Here is a 15,363-nt window from a genome sequence, read left to right on the forward strand (position 1 = left end):
GTTGGTGCAGATCTTTGCGTTGGTAATACCGTTGTTAGATCTGGGTGAGATTGTATTGCAATGTCAAATTGTATGGTGGTGGTGCGAATCTAAGTGATGGTTTTGCGAGTATGTGATTTTGTGGTGTGGTGTGGTGTGGCGTGTTGCGGTGTATGGGTTGTCGTGGCTGTGGGTTTGTGGTAGTGGTGTTAATTTATATTTGATGTAGATGTGGTGATGGTTATGGTGGCGAGTTGATGGAATAGAGGAGGTTGTGGTATAGGTGGTGGCAATGATGGTGCAAGTCGTGGTTGTGGTGTGCTGATGGTGGTTTGTGGTAGTAGTGAGATGGGACATGGCGGCAATGTTCTGGTGTTTTTGGGTGGTGGTGATAGGGTGGGGTGGATGGAATGAAGAGCGAGAATGACCAATTATTGGATATCAGCGATCAATTATTGGGAAATTGTAACAAATAAAATAAAAATTAATTACCAACAAATAATATGTGACCTAAAAAATGCGCATTATGTAATCTATAATTTGTGCCTTTGTAACCGATAAATAAATTAATTTTAATTTGTGATCGATTAATAATTTGTTACCTCTAAAAACTTGTGATTTGCTATTGAATTTACAATTGTAACTTATAATTGTGTTTTGGTGATCTTTTTTGACAATCGATTAATTAAATTATAGATCACAAGATTTTAGGATGACACAAAATGTGACCACCTAATTTTTCTTAAAAAAAATTATGGTTGTAAAAAGAGAATGTGTGAGGTGTAAGAGAGAAAATGTGTGAGGTGCAAGAGAGAGAAAGAATGAGGTGAGAGAAATCATATACATTAGAGAGAGAAAAAGAGTGCGGCGATACATTGGGGGGAGAGGGAGAGGGAGAGGGAGAGGGAGAGGGAGAGGGTAAAAATGTGTGGATTAAAAGATACTTGAGTGAATTCGAAATATTTATTTTGGGAGAGAGAAAATTAGAGGAGAGATAAATGAAATACGAGAGAATCTGTTATATAGATCCTGTTTGGTCCCCATTCTCATTCATTTTCTTTTTCTTATTTTCAATTACACAATCTTCCATAAAATAATATTACACGCAAGTTTAAAACTTTTCATTATTTTTCAATCACAAAGTGGGGCTCAGTTCTCTCAAGCCCTGAGACGGACTACCTTGGACTTTTTTCGAGTTGAGCCGACGAGTCAAATTGCTATCCTTAGATGGATAGTAAATTGAATAGTTAATTTTGAAATCTCAACTAGTTTGGGGGTGCTTTTAAAGCTGTGGAACCTATGAAATATGATTATAATAAGTGACTAATAATTATGATTGTGGATATAAATGATGGTTGACTGGTTTAATTCTATGAGTTAATAATATGTACTTATTGTTTGACCAACATAAATTTTCAAAGACACTTAGATCTACACAACTTATTAAGCACTTTTTGTTGAACACTTTTGTGGGACGTCTCCTTAAATTTGAATTTAAACATGATAAGATTTTTAATAAATTTTGATAAAAGTCGATGAAATTTATGATTAAAAAGTGATGATTAAAATTAATCGATGATTTTGATTTGAAATTTTTATTTAATTTTAATCTACACCAAAACATGACTTACAAATAAAGGTCATCAAATGGCTCTTGTACTATTTTGGCTATCAATTGATTTTTGTTCAAGTACAAGACAAAACCGGGACTTGAATTGGGAATCCTTTATTCGGACCATGAGCAAGGGGGCATATATTTGGAGTCATGACCCTTTCCCAATATAACCTAATGAAGTAAATGTATTATGTTTATAGACATGAATTAACCTAATAAAAGAAATATATATGATTAAACGAAACAGAATTTAAACTGCCTTCTCATTGCACATTCAGTAAGAACAACTAGCTGCAGAAGAAGCCCTCAGGGCATATCTCCCAGTGGCAAAGGGGATGGCGGATAGGGCTCAGCGCGGCAGTGTGCAGAGTTCGATTCCCCGCAAGGTGGAATTGATTTTGTTGCAAGCGGGAGTTACTATATGGGTTAACAGCCTTGACCTATCCATGTGCTCTCCACCCTGGCTCCTGGGAGGCACATCCTGCGATTTACCTCCTCCACGATAGCCCAGGACAGGGTCGGTAGGGGCCCTTAAGGTTGGGGTTCAACTAGCTGCAGAAGAAATCCCAAAAGCAAACCCTGTCGTCTCTTCCAACCCATCTTCTTTCCTGCCATAAATGATAAAACCTAAGATTTATCCTCTCGGTGAATTTAGGGTCGGATACATGAATTCCTTCTTCGCCAACATAAAAAGAAAAACAGTTAAAAAAAAAACTACTGGGATCGTGTAGAATTACCTGTCTGAAGAACAAAATGCAAGGCCTTCGTTTTACCAATTAACCTCTGTTAAAAAGCTTTAAAAAAAATAAAAAAAAAATCCTCCCTATAGGAGAAACAGAAAGGTGGTGTGAATCTGATGAGGTAATAATGATAAGTCCAATAGGCTGCAACAAACTGGAATAATATGAAATGGAATTAGGTAAAATAGGGACTAAGTCATCAACGGTGAGTCTGTGAAGAGCAGTTACCAAAGAATGGTATACAATTTATGCTTTCAAACTGGCACTATATATACACTCACATGTATTAGGAATTTTGCTACTTGTACACCGGCGTTGACATGCCCCTCACATGAGAGAGGGGCCCACGCCTAATAAGAAAAATGTGGACTTTCCTCGTGTGAGAGGTGTGTACATCTGCATGCCAACACCAGTGTGTGTATGTGTAGCACAATTGTATGTATTAAATGGTATCTTCATTGACTTTCGACCATCATTTTATGGTACATGACCAAAACACATTAAAATTAAATGATTTTACGTGTCATGGTCAACATCTAAATGTCAATTAAATGACATTAAATATGTAATTAATATTACTCATTAATATTGGTTACAACTAAACTTGTCATCTAGTTCCATTCATATTTTTTAATGTTTTAAGATCTACTAATAAGGTCTAATTTACATGTATTTTGACCCATATAACTTTCATAATATATATAATGGGGTTTGACAATATTTAAGTTGAAGCATCAATAATTATTCGATAGTTTAGAGATATTTTTTCAAATCGTAAATTCATGATTAAATTTTCGATGCCTCTTACTATAAGTTCCTAAGTGAGTTTATCGTATTATCATTTCATTCAAGAAAATGAAAAGTTGCTTGTTTATCGTAATTACATTATCTCATTAAATGTCTATGTGCTCTTTCACTCAATAAGACATCGGTTTACCAAACTTTCTTTTCAAATTATTTTCTCAAAAGTCAATGTTAAAATATATTTGGCCCCTGTTTGTTTCTCCTTTTTTTTTATTAAAATGAAAAATATGACCGTTATCCATCATATCAAGTCACCAAATTTGAATTTTTATCTCTTGCGTGAGACCCATAACGACTATATTTTTCATTCACATTTTTACAAAAATGAAAAACAATAAACTTTTCAATGAAGATGCCATGTCCATTGATAATGTCCGTTGACCATGGCTAAAGAAGGTCAGGTAACATGTACACAAATTGCTTAATTGGGCCTTTTTGTTTGAATATTTAAAGGGAAAAATTCATATTTCATGTGTATTCTTTACACCATTTCAAAAATTAGTTAAGAAGTTTGAAAATTTAAAATTTAGGTTTGTATTTAATTAATTAAAAATATTTATTAAATAAATATATTAAAGTCACAGTTAAATAATTAATGGACACAGATTTATTTACTGGTCACATATCATCAAATTAATTGGTCATAAATTTATTTACTGGTCACATATAAAAAAATTTATTGGTTACAAATAATATCGAGGTCACGGATCAAAAATTTTAGAGGTCATAGATTTTTTTAGTCACGGATTATCAAATTTCAAGGTCACAAATCAAATCATTGAGGTCACAGATTGTCAAATTTTAATAAGGTCACATGCCAAATCGTTGGTCACATATACCAAATACTCCATTGCCGAACCCAATCCATCACTAATGATTGGTCACAGAGCAACCAAATGGTCACCACCACCACAACCACCAACAATGTCGCCACCACTAGATCCAACACATTGCCAACATAAATACCACAACTACCACTATCAGATCCATACACACAGAATGATGTGATACGAGTTTTGCCAAAATGAACTAAAGCATTGGAGTTTGATTGGAAGAAACCTAAACCAAGTTCGGGTCTTCGGGAAGCTAATACGGGTGGCACAATTGATGGATCGAGGCACAGAGTATACTATGTTGAAGTCCATGAATTAACTGACAACTTTCATGTTGGGATCGAAGTCCGGGAGCCTATGAAACAACGTGATTCAAGCAACCGAAAAGGGACCAAACCCATAACTCCATGCGACCGCACCGTGTCGCAGGCATGCGGTCGCACAGGTGGCTACCGAAACTCGAGAGGTGGCAACATCTTCAACCATACGATCGCACCAAGTTCTACCATGCGGTCGCATGGGTAAAACTGAAGACGCGAATTTTCAATTTTTGCGAGAATTTTAATTTGATTCAGTTTCTTATTTTTGGCAAGTTTCATTATTTTAGGACTCTAGAATTTCGTGGTTTCCTTGTTTCCTAGGGTAGTGTAAATTATTTTCTATCTTTCATTAGTGGACAGACTTTGATTTGAGAATCAATTCAGAGAGGCGATTTGCTTCCAAACCTTTGTTCTTCGGGACTTTGAACTTATCAAGGGATCCGCTTGTGATTTCTTGTGGCATTCGCAACCTTGGGTGAGGTTCTTAAATTGTGTAATTAGGAGATCTTCGATTTAATATATCGTTGGTTGCCTAATTCATCGTTTAGGAATTAAATCCGTAAACTTCGAATCAAATTGACATTCTTGGGATTGGTGTTACTCTCGTGTGGTTTCGATAGTGTTCGTTGCTATCCGGGTTCGCATTAGTTGTTATTAGAGGTTAGGCTTCAAGTTCGAAGTTATATCTTTCAATTTGTCTTGTTGAGTCAGTTTCGTTGTTTTCCTTTCGTTCTTGTATTCTTCGTCGTTCTTCGTTAGAGTCTTATTTTAGATCTATCAAAATACAAAAAAAATATATATAATAAAAAAAATAAAAAATTCAAAGTTGTTTTTCGGGTTCATCTAGAGTCCAAATTCAATTCCATTTGTTGTGTTAATGTCCTAATCGTTTTCCCTTCATAAGAGTCCACCAAAAAAAAAAAATTACCGTTCATCGTACTGTTCACGTCCCTACTGTCGTCACTATTCACGTGTCAAAAAAATTTTTAGTCCCTCCAAAAATTTTATTTATTGTCTTAGTCCTTTAACTTCCTGATTATTAAGTCTTGAACAATTAATTATTATTCCACGAGTTCAAAGCACCTATTGTTCTTGAGAATACTGACTGGAAGCAATTGAGAGGTAAAAGGCTGAGTGGTGAGATTATTTGAGGGAAAAAGCCTAAATTGAGTGATTTCATAAAAAGTGAGGCATATAAAATTTAGTATTTAGGATGTCTTGCAGCGAAGGGTCAAACTCAAGTCGGGTTGGTGCTCGAACAAATATGCCGGAGGATGTGATGTGTATGTTTGAGCAAATGTTGAAGGATATGGGTGATAGGATAGAAAGGATTGACACATCGGTTACCAATTTGCGTATGGAACAACGGGTTGAGGTGCCTAATGCTAGGAGATCGGGACGACGAGAATCGAGGGTGGAATTGCATGATGAACTTGGTTATGGTGGTGATGTGGATGATGTTGGGTTCAATGGAGTTGAATTGGGTGGAATGAGGAATAAAGGAGATAGGTTTGAATGTCGGGGTCGAAATAATTATGGAGATGACGTGGATGGAGGTATGGACAACATCAAAATGTCCATTCCGCCATTTAAGGGTAGGAGTGGCCCGGAGGCGTATCTAGAATGGGAGAAAAAGTTGGAGCTTATCTTTGAGTGTTATAATTATTCGGAGGAGAGAAAAGTGAAGCTTGTAGTTTTGGAGTTCACTGATTACGCCATCACTTGGTGGGATCAGGTGATCACTTCAAGGCGGAGGAATGGGGAGAGACCAATCTGGACATGGGATGAGTTGAAGGCAGTTATGAGGAAGAGATTTGTACATAGCCATTACCATAGGGAGCTTTATCAACGGTTGCTGGGGTTGTACCAAGGGTCGAGAAGTGTGGAGGATTACCACAAAGAAATGGAAATTTTAATTATTCGGGCTAATGTAGAGGAGGACCAGGAAGCCACCATGGCACGTTTCTTGAATGGGATGAATCAGGACATTGCTAATGTGGTCGAGTTGCAACACTATGTAGAACTTGAAGACATGTTGCATGTGGCGATGAAATTGGAGCGGAAATTGAAGAGGAAAGGGCCAGCTAGGACACCATTAGGTCATAATTCATCTTGGAAGCCTAGAGGGAAAGAAGAAAGGGTTGATGTGGCTATGGCAAACAATAAAATTGGTGCATCGAAGGTGAATGAAGAGGTTGTTAGCAATACTACAAACAAGGTGGGTTCACAAAATACTAGGAGTCCGGACATTACGTGCTTCAAATGTTTATGGAAGGGGCACATTACATCTCAATGTCCTAATAAAAGAGCAATGATTTTGAGTTCCCACGGGGAAGTGGTTAGTGATAGCGATGGAGATGCCTGAGCTAGAGGATGTTAGTGGGAGTGAAGTGGTGGAGCATCCGGTGGACGTTGAAGCACTTGTGGTTATTCGCGCATTCAACACTCAAATCAAGGTGGAAGGAGAGGAGCAACAACGGGAAAACATCTTCCATACCCGATGCCACGTTGCAAACAAGGTATGTGGGTTAATAATTGATGGGGTTGCTAGTACTAGGTTGGTTGAAAAATTATGTTTAACTACAATTAAACACCTTAAGCCATACAAATTACAATGGTTAGATGATCGTGGAGAGGTTAAGGTGAATAAACAAATAGTTGTTAATTTTTCTATTGGGAGTTATAAGGACAAGGTGTTGTGTGATGTGGTGCCTATGGATGCGGATCATATTTTGTTGGGTAGGCCATGGCAATATGATCGAAGGGTTAGGCATGATGGGTTTAGAAATTGGTATCACTTTGAAATGGGTGGAAAATTTATTACGCTTGTACCAATGATGCCGTAACAAGTGTATGATGATCAAGTGAGGTTGAGAGGTGAGAATGTGAGAAAAAATAAAGATAAACAAAACAAGAGCTCGAGAGAAAATGGAGAGGTGGCTAGAAGTGATAAAAATCGAGTGGGACCACAAGAAAGAAAAGAACGAGCGCTTGAGCGGAGAGAAAATTATAAAGCGACTTTCTTCACGAAAAAAGGTGAGTCTGAGCGAGAGTTGGAGAGGTCTAACACATCCCTCCCTATTTTGTATAACTCTTTGATGCAGGACTATGAGAGGTTGATGCATTCGGATTTTCGTAAAGGGATAACACATCTTGAATATCCGGTTGATGCATCGCATTTGGAGAGCATCATGAACTTCGACGACAGGACTATCTTTCATGGCATTACGGGGTTCAAAAATATCAATCAAGGAGTGGACACGGGCCAAGTATTTGAACCAGTTGCAGATTCAAGGTCGAATCCTCTCGAAGAGTGAGGGGATGATGTGATACGAGTTTCGCCAAAACGAACCAAAGCATTGGAGTTTGATTAGAAGGAATCTAAACCAAGTTCGGGTCATCGGGAAGCTAATATGGGTGGCACAATTGATGGATCCAGGCACGGAGCATACTATGTTGAAGTCCATGAGCTAAGTGATAACTTTCGTGTTGGGGTCGAAATCCGGAAGCCTATGAAACAACGTGATTCAAGCAACCGAAAAAGGGACCAAATCATAACTCCATGTGACCGCACCGTGTCGCAGGCATGCGGTCGCACAGGTGGCTACAGAAACTCGAGAGGCGGCAACTTCTTCAACCATGCGACCGTACCAAGTTATACCATGTAGTCGCATGGGCAAAACTAAAGACGCGAATTTCCAATTTTTGCGAGAATTTTAATTTGATTCAATTTCTTATTTTTGGCAAGTTTCATTATTTTAGGACTCTAAAATTTCGTGGTTTCCTTGTTTCCTAGGGTAGTATAAATTATTTTTTATCTTTCATTATTGGACAAACTTTGATTTGAGAATTAATTCAGAGAGGCGATTTGCTTTCAAACCTTTGTTCTTCGGGACTTTGAACTTATCAAGGGATCCGATTGGGATTTCTTATGGTGTTCGCAACCTTGGGTGAGGTTCTAAGATTATGTAATTAGGAGGTCTTCGATTTAATATATCGTTGGTTGCCTAATTCATCGTTTAGGAATTAAATCCGTAAACTTCGAATCAAATTGGCGTTCTTGGGATTGGTGTTACTCTTGTGTGGGTTCGATAGTGTTCGTTGCTATCCGGGTTCGCATCACAGAACTTACACAAATAAGTACAAATACACCACAAATCGGCTACCTCCATCACCTGCGCCACGAACGTCATCACTGCCATAGCCACAACAATAATCCTAAAACCACAAAAAACATAAAATCACTGCAGCCTCAATCTGTGCCATCACCATACTGCTACAGCCATTGCGCACAGCATCGCGCCGAGATCTTCGTTCCCCCCACAGAACCTCCACTACCACCACAATCACAAAACTAGGACACCATCACAGCGCGCCGCTCCACCTTTCCCGATGGTGCCACTGTAAGGTGCCGATCAACCGGCTAGAATAGAGAGGTTGTGGGTGGGGAGAGGGATAAAGATGGAATGGAGAGAGGGAGGTAGAAGGGAGAGAGATCTAGGGTTTGCTATATGGGAGTTGAAATCGGCTTCTATTGTGTTTTAATTTAATATTTAAAGATATAATAATTAAATTGAAACCTGAGATTTGCTTAAACAATTTAGGAACCTGACTCTTGCACTGGGATCTCCAAATACCTGAGATTCCGTAATTTCCTCATATTTAAATACTATTCTAGGCTTTGCTTGATTTGTACTCAAAGATGCACTTATCTTCTTCTTCTTCTTCCTCATCCTCCTTCTCCAAGTTTTTTTAATTGCCATATTTGTTGTACCTTATTGCTTTCACCTTGGTGGGCAGCCATTTTTACTCTGAATAAATTTTTTAATGTAACATTGTCTCCATATGGCAGTGGAATTATTTTATTTATTGACAAATAAAAGGAGAGTTCTTTCATATTTTTCTAATATTAAACTGGCACCAAATAATCAATGTAGAACAATCAAAATAAAAATATTAAAAATTTGAAAGAAAATATAAAGAAGAAAGGATGATAAAGTATACATGGGAAGTCTTATTTGTTTATTAATCATATAAACAGACAACTTATTCTGAATTATTTTAATTTGATAAATTATATGTTTGAAAACATTTCCTTTAAATATTTTTTAACTAGACAAATTACATATTTGATTATTTCCTTTAAATAAATGTTGCATCTCGCCAAAAAATTGTTGGGATATAACATTTATGAAATAGAGAGGTAAAAAAATGCCTCCAAAATTAGAAAACTCTTTTCTACAAATTACAAAAAAATAAAATATTTTACCCAATGTTCTGCACAAGATGTGAAATGAGTGAAAAAAAATCTTATCTCGACTTAGAATTCATGACGTCTTGCTTTGAAATGCCTAGTATTTTTCTTTCTCTTTGTGTCAATACTTGCTTTTCAAAATAAATGAAAATCCACGGATGAATTAGGGTTGAAATCATTTTAAAATGTTCAGAACAATTGAAAATTCTTATTCTTTCGAATGTATTAAATCTATTAAGATTCGATTTTCATCTTAAATCTAATTTTATTAAAAAGTAGTAGAAATCCTTATGTATTGATAAAATATATTTATCTATAAAAGATCTGTGGAATCCTAATGCTCGTTTGAGCCCTGTAAATATCCAATTGTTTGTTCGAACGTCTTGAACCATATTGAAATTTGAGGTTCCATATTAAAATGTTAACATTGTTAAGAGAAGTACATCAAATATTTATATATTGTTTTAATTTTATCTTTAACAAATGTCGAATGTATCCCTTAACAAAATCTAGCACATGAATATATATGATAAAAAGTTTAGGTGTATGCCTTCAATATGATTTGTTTTGCTTGAACAATCTCATTTAAAAACCTCAAATTATTTGAGAAAAATACATTTATTAACTTCAAGTTTTATTAGTTAACACATCCTCTAACTGGAAGATGAATTCATTTTTTCCCCATTAAAAGCCTTGCATAGCAGAAAAAATTGAATGTGTGACTTCTATTAACTTTCATGCTATAATGAAATGCATCATTCAAAAATTAAGTTGTTAAAAGGGAAATACATTTGTTATAAACTCATTAAAAATGGTGAAATTTCAAAAGAATTTGTAGTGTGTATTTTTAAGCTTAAAATTCATTCAAATCTTTGGATATTACTTTATTAATGAATCTTTATAAATTCAAAGAATTTCACAAAGAATTTAACAGAAAGTCTGAAATTCTTTAATATCTTAGTTGGAGATATCTAGATTTAAATAAAATGATTTAAAATCTCAATTCGGAACACCTAACTCGCTGTTTGCTCTATTTTAATGTGTTTTAGGGGAAAATATATTTTGGAATAGTGATTTTTTTTAAACGTGTGGTTTAAAAAAAATTAATTTATGTATAATATTATTTTATTAAAAAATACATGGTTAAAAAGAGAAGAGAGAAAAATGTATTAAATAAAAATGAAATCCAAACAGGGTTTTTAAAGAGTAAATATATTACCACCACAATTTTAATTTTAATGTTTTTGTCCCACCACTTTCTAAATACACCCTTATTAAAACTAAAACGTTTTTGATAAATATACTACAACTATGTCACCAATATAGCCCTATTCTATTAAAAACAAATAAATGGTACACCCTCTCCCCCTCAAACACTTATATTTTCTTTTATTACATTTTTTCTTAAATTCCATTGATGGAATCAATTTCACATGGTTGAAAGCGACTAAAAAATGAAAATATATATTGTTTCAAAGGGAGATAGAAAGAAAAAATTTTTTTTGCATATTTTTCTCGGTCATCATTTGTTTTCCTTTTACCAAAATTTGTTGTTTTCAAACTTGAAATAAAGTTAATCTACAAATTAGTGATAATGATAGATGAGAGTAAGCTACATTTGGGGTTAAAAAAAATGATTATTAGAATAGTATTTTTGGAGAATGTGGTTAAAAAATAATGAAGGTTTCTAGGTTTACAAGTAATATTATTTTATTGGAGAATGTATAATTAAAAATAAAAATAAAAATTGTATTTTATAATTAATGGGCCCAAACAGGGTTGAATATTCTCTTTGAGATACTAACCATGGATATTGCTATTGGTAGGACTTAGGAGGATTTTTTATTAGAACAAAATACTAATTTTTTACTCTTGATTTCCATACTTACATTTATTTTTTATTTAATTGATATTTAAAAAAATATTAATTCTTAACTTCTTGTTCAAATAAGAATGCTTAATTTATATTCAGATGCACGTTAAAGTCTAAATGGAATACTTATCAAATTCAAGAACCCATTCTCGTTATTCGACATTAGAATATCAAAAAAAAAAAAAAAAATTAATAACATGATTTAAAATATGAGAAACCTATATCATATTAAAAAAAAAAAAAAAAGTGAAGACAAAGAAAAGAAAAAAGAGAAGAAAAGGAAGTTTAGTGGTATTTAAAAGCTTGTGACGTACATAAGAATTAAGGAGATAATTAAGTGATTATTTATGTCCAATTTAATAAATAAAAAATATTTAAAAATGTGATGTAACAAAAAAGTAATGTGGTTTCAATATATTTACCCTTTTTAAAATTTATTAAAATTTTAATTGAGAACCCCCTACAACCGTCAAAGTATTTAGTTTTCATTTTCAACTTTTTAGTTCCAGTCAAGGTTGAAATTTGAACATACATGGATGCCTAATTTTACTAAAAGAAGAAACAAGAAAAGTCTGCACCGTAACACAACAAATATTATCTTTTAACCTGTTCGTCTAACAATCCTTTGAAATTAGGATACTAAGAAGCTCAAATTGAAGATGATGTATATTCCATTAAATTTCATTTTTTTTTTCATTTGTTTTTGTTAAAAAAAAAAAAAAGAAAGAAAAAAAGAAAGAAAGTGTTGGGAACCTGGAACCAAAAGTAAGGTCAAATTATCTCTGCAAAATGGCGTTAATTTTCTTATTTTTGAGGGATGTGACTTGAGGGTCTCTTTATAGGAAAAATTAGAAGTCGAGCATCCTAATTTTCCCCCCCTTCATGAGTTGTTTAAATAGTAGAAATTAGTGAATATGATATAGGTTAGATTATTATTTTTCCATGATGCTTCGAGTTTGAGTGAGTAAAATTCTATGATTTTAACAATTTTTCATATAATTGAAAGCTTTGTTAGTTCGTAATTTTTTCTTTATTTTTCTATATTTTCTTATCTTGTTATTTCTCTCTGAACAATGATCAATCATATGGACAAATTTAAGAAATAGATCTCAATTTTTAACAATGTAAACTTGTTGGTTCAAACATATTGAATGAGAAGAGCCAAGATCCATTGTATATATTTTATGTGGCAAATTAGGTTTTGTGTACTCGAGGGTGCTTACTATGGTTCCATCTGATAGAATTTGGGTGTGACCCAAATTTCTTGTTAAAATAATTGTAAAGTTTTAATAGAAGTGTACATCAAGATGAATTCTAATTGGAATACTATTGAGGAATCATATTCAAGTTTAATTGACAAATTCTAGTTGAAGTTCTATTTGAAAGTATATTGGGAGTTGGAATTTGTGTTAGACATGATGAGATCAGATAACGAAATCTTTGACATTTTATTTCATCTACAACTCTACTTTCAGGGATGGATTTTTTCTATAAATACTAGACTTTTTTTCTAGATTTGTGAAGTTTTACTGCTATAATTGTATTCTCTCCATATTGTTATTGAATAAAACATTGGTTCATTTGCTTATCTCTCTTTTTGTTTCATATTATACCATTAAATCTCAATTCTTGCATCTCCTTCTGGTCCAACAAGGTGCTTTCAGAGCTTGTCTGCCTTCAACACCATCATTGTTGGAAGAATCTTCTAATGCTTTGGTTTGGTAGAAATTTACATTTAAATTTTTATTTAAGTCAAAATCAATAATTAATTTTAACCACATATTTTATAGAAATCACAAACTTTCAACCACATATTTTGTTGACTTTTTATCGAAATCTACTAAAAATTTAATTTTAATTCCCACCAAACTAGGATAATATGTTTTTAACGAACTATTAGATTGTAGCTGTTACAAGACATGGGAGGATATTGTGAAAAAAGGGTCATTAGCACAAAACGTCTTTATCTTTCAATGTTATTGTGCAAAACTTTCATACCTTTCATTTTTTGACACTTTTAACCTTACCTTCACCTTTTATTATGGAAATCATCATTTTCATCAAATTTCTTGTGTAAAATGATAGATATACCTCTTATTTAAATGAAACAATAAAAAAGAAAAGAAAATTTAAAGAATAAATTGTAATTATACTCCCAAACTTTTTTTAAAAAGTGCAAATGAGTCAAAATAAATTATTAAAAGGGTAATTAGCAAAAAAATCGTACATTTCATTATTATTGTGCAAAGCGTCCATACCTTTTTCATTTTTTGACATTTTCACCCTTGTATCATATTTCATTTCGAAAATCTTTATATTCTTCAATTTTCTCAATTAAAAGCTGTAAAATGACAAATATATACTCATCTTCAAACAAACAAAAATAAAAATAAAAATAAAGAAAGATAAAGAACAAATTGCAACTATATTTCCAAAAATTTCAAAAAATCACAAATAAATAATTTTAAAAAAAGTATTTTTTGTTTTTTAATTATTTATTTGAAATTTATTTGTACTTTTTTTTTTTTTTTGAAAAATTTGGGAGTATAGTTGCAATTTGTTTTTTATTTTTGTTTATTAAATAGAATGGTATATTTGTCATTTTATCGCTTTTAATTGAGAAAATGGATGAAAATAATGATTTTTTCAATGAATATGAAAATAAGGTAAAAATGTCAAAAAATGAAATGTAGGAACATTTTACACAATAATAATGAAAGTTAAGGATGTTTTGTGCTAAATACCCTTTTAATAATTTATTAGGACTCATGTGCACATTTAAAAAACGTTTGGAAGTATTATTGCAATTTATTTTTAAATTTTTTCTTTTCTTTTATATTGTTTTATTTAAATAAGGGGTATGTTTGTCATTTTATACGAGAAATTTGATAAAAGTGATGATTTTCGCAGTAAAAGGTGAAGATAAGGGTAAAAATATCAAAAAAATTAAAGGTAGGGACGTTTCGCAAAATAACGTTGAAAGGTAATGATGTTGTGCTATTTACCCCTATGAAAAATTTGAAGGTTAAGCCCCCGTTTGGCCCTCATTAAATTACATTCCATTATATTTTACTCTCTCCTATTTTCAACTACACAATCTTTCATAAAATAATATACACGTAAATCGAAAACTTTCCCTTTTTTTTCAAAAAAATTATTTCACCAATTTTCATTTCTAGAAATGGGGGCCAAACGAGGGCTAAGCCCCTATTTGTTTGGTTCTCATTCTTTTTTCATTAAAATGAAATATATGACCATTATTCATCATATCGAGTCCCGGACATGGCTTGCACATCGTGCCCAGAAATGCCTGAAAATAAGGATGCGTCCTTGTCGTGGCCTGGACGCGTCCCGGACATGGCCTGCACACCGTACCCAGAAAAACTGTCCAGAATTGCTTGAAAATAAGGCCGCGTCCCTGTCGTGGGCAGAACGTGTGCCGGACATGACTTGCACACCGTGCCCAGAAACTGCTCAGAATTGCCTGAATATCAGGCAGCGTCCCTGCCATGGCCAAAACGCGTCCCGGACATGGCCTGTACACCGTGCCCAAAAATGCCTGAAAATCAGGCTGCGTCCCTGCCGTGGCCAGGACGCGTCTCGGACATGACCTACACACCGTGCCCAAAATTGCCTGAAAATTAGACTGCTTCCCTGCAGTGGCCAGGATGCGTCCCTGACATGGCCTGCACACCGTGCCCAGAAATACCTGAAAATCAGGCTGCGTCCCTGCCGTGGCGAGGACGCATCCCTGACATGGTTCTATATTTTGTGTGGGGCCTGTAACGGCTATATTTTTCATTCTCATTCTTCCAAAAATAAGAAAAAAACGAGGGCTAAGCTTCTCTATTCTCGGAGAATGATAAAGCTATGTTCATGTGAGGTGGACACTGCCTTGACAAATATATATATATATATATATATATATATATATATATATATATA

This window comes from Olea europaea, chromosome 10, assembly GCF_002742605.1.
Source record: "Olea europaea var. sylvestris chromosome 10, O_europaea_v1, whole genome shotgun sequence".
NCBI lineage: Eukaryota > Viridiplantae > Streptophyta > Magnoliopsida > Lamiales > Oleaceae > Olea > Olea europaea.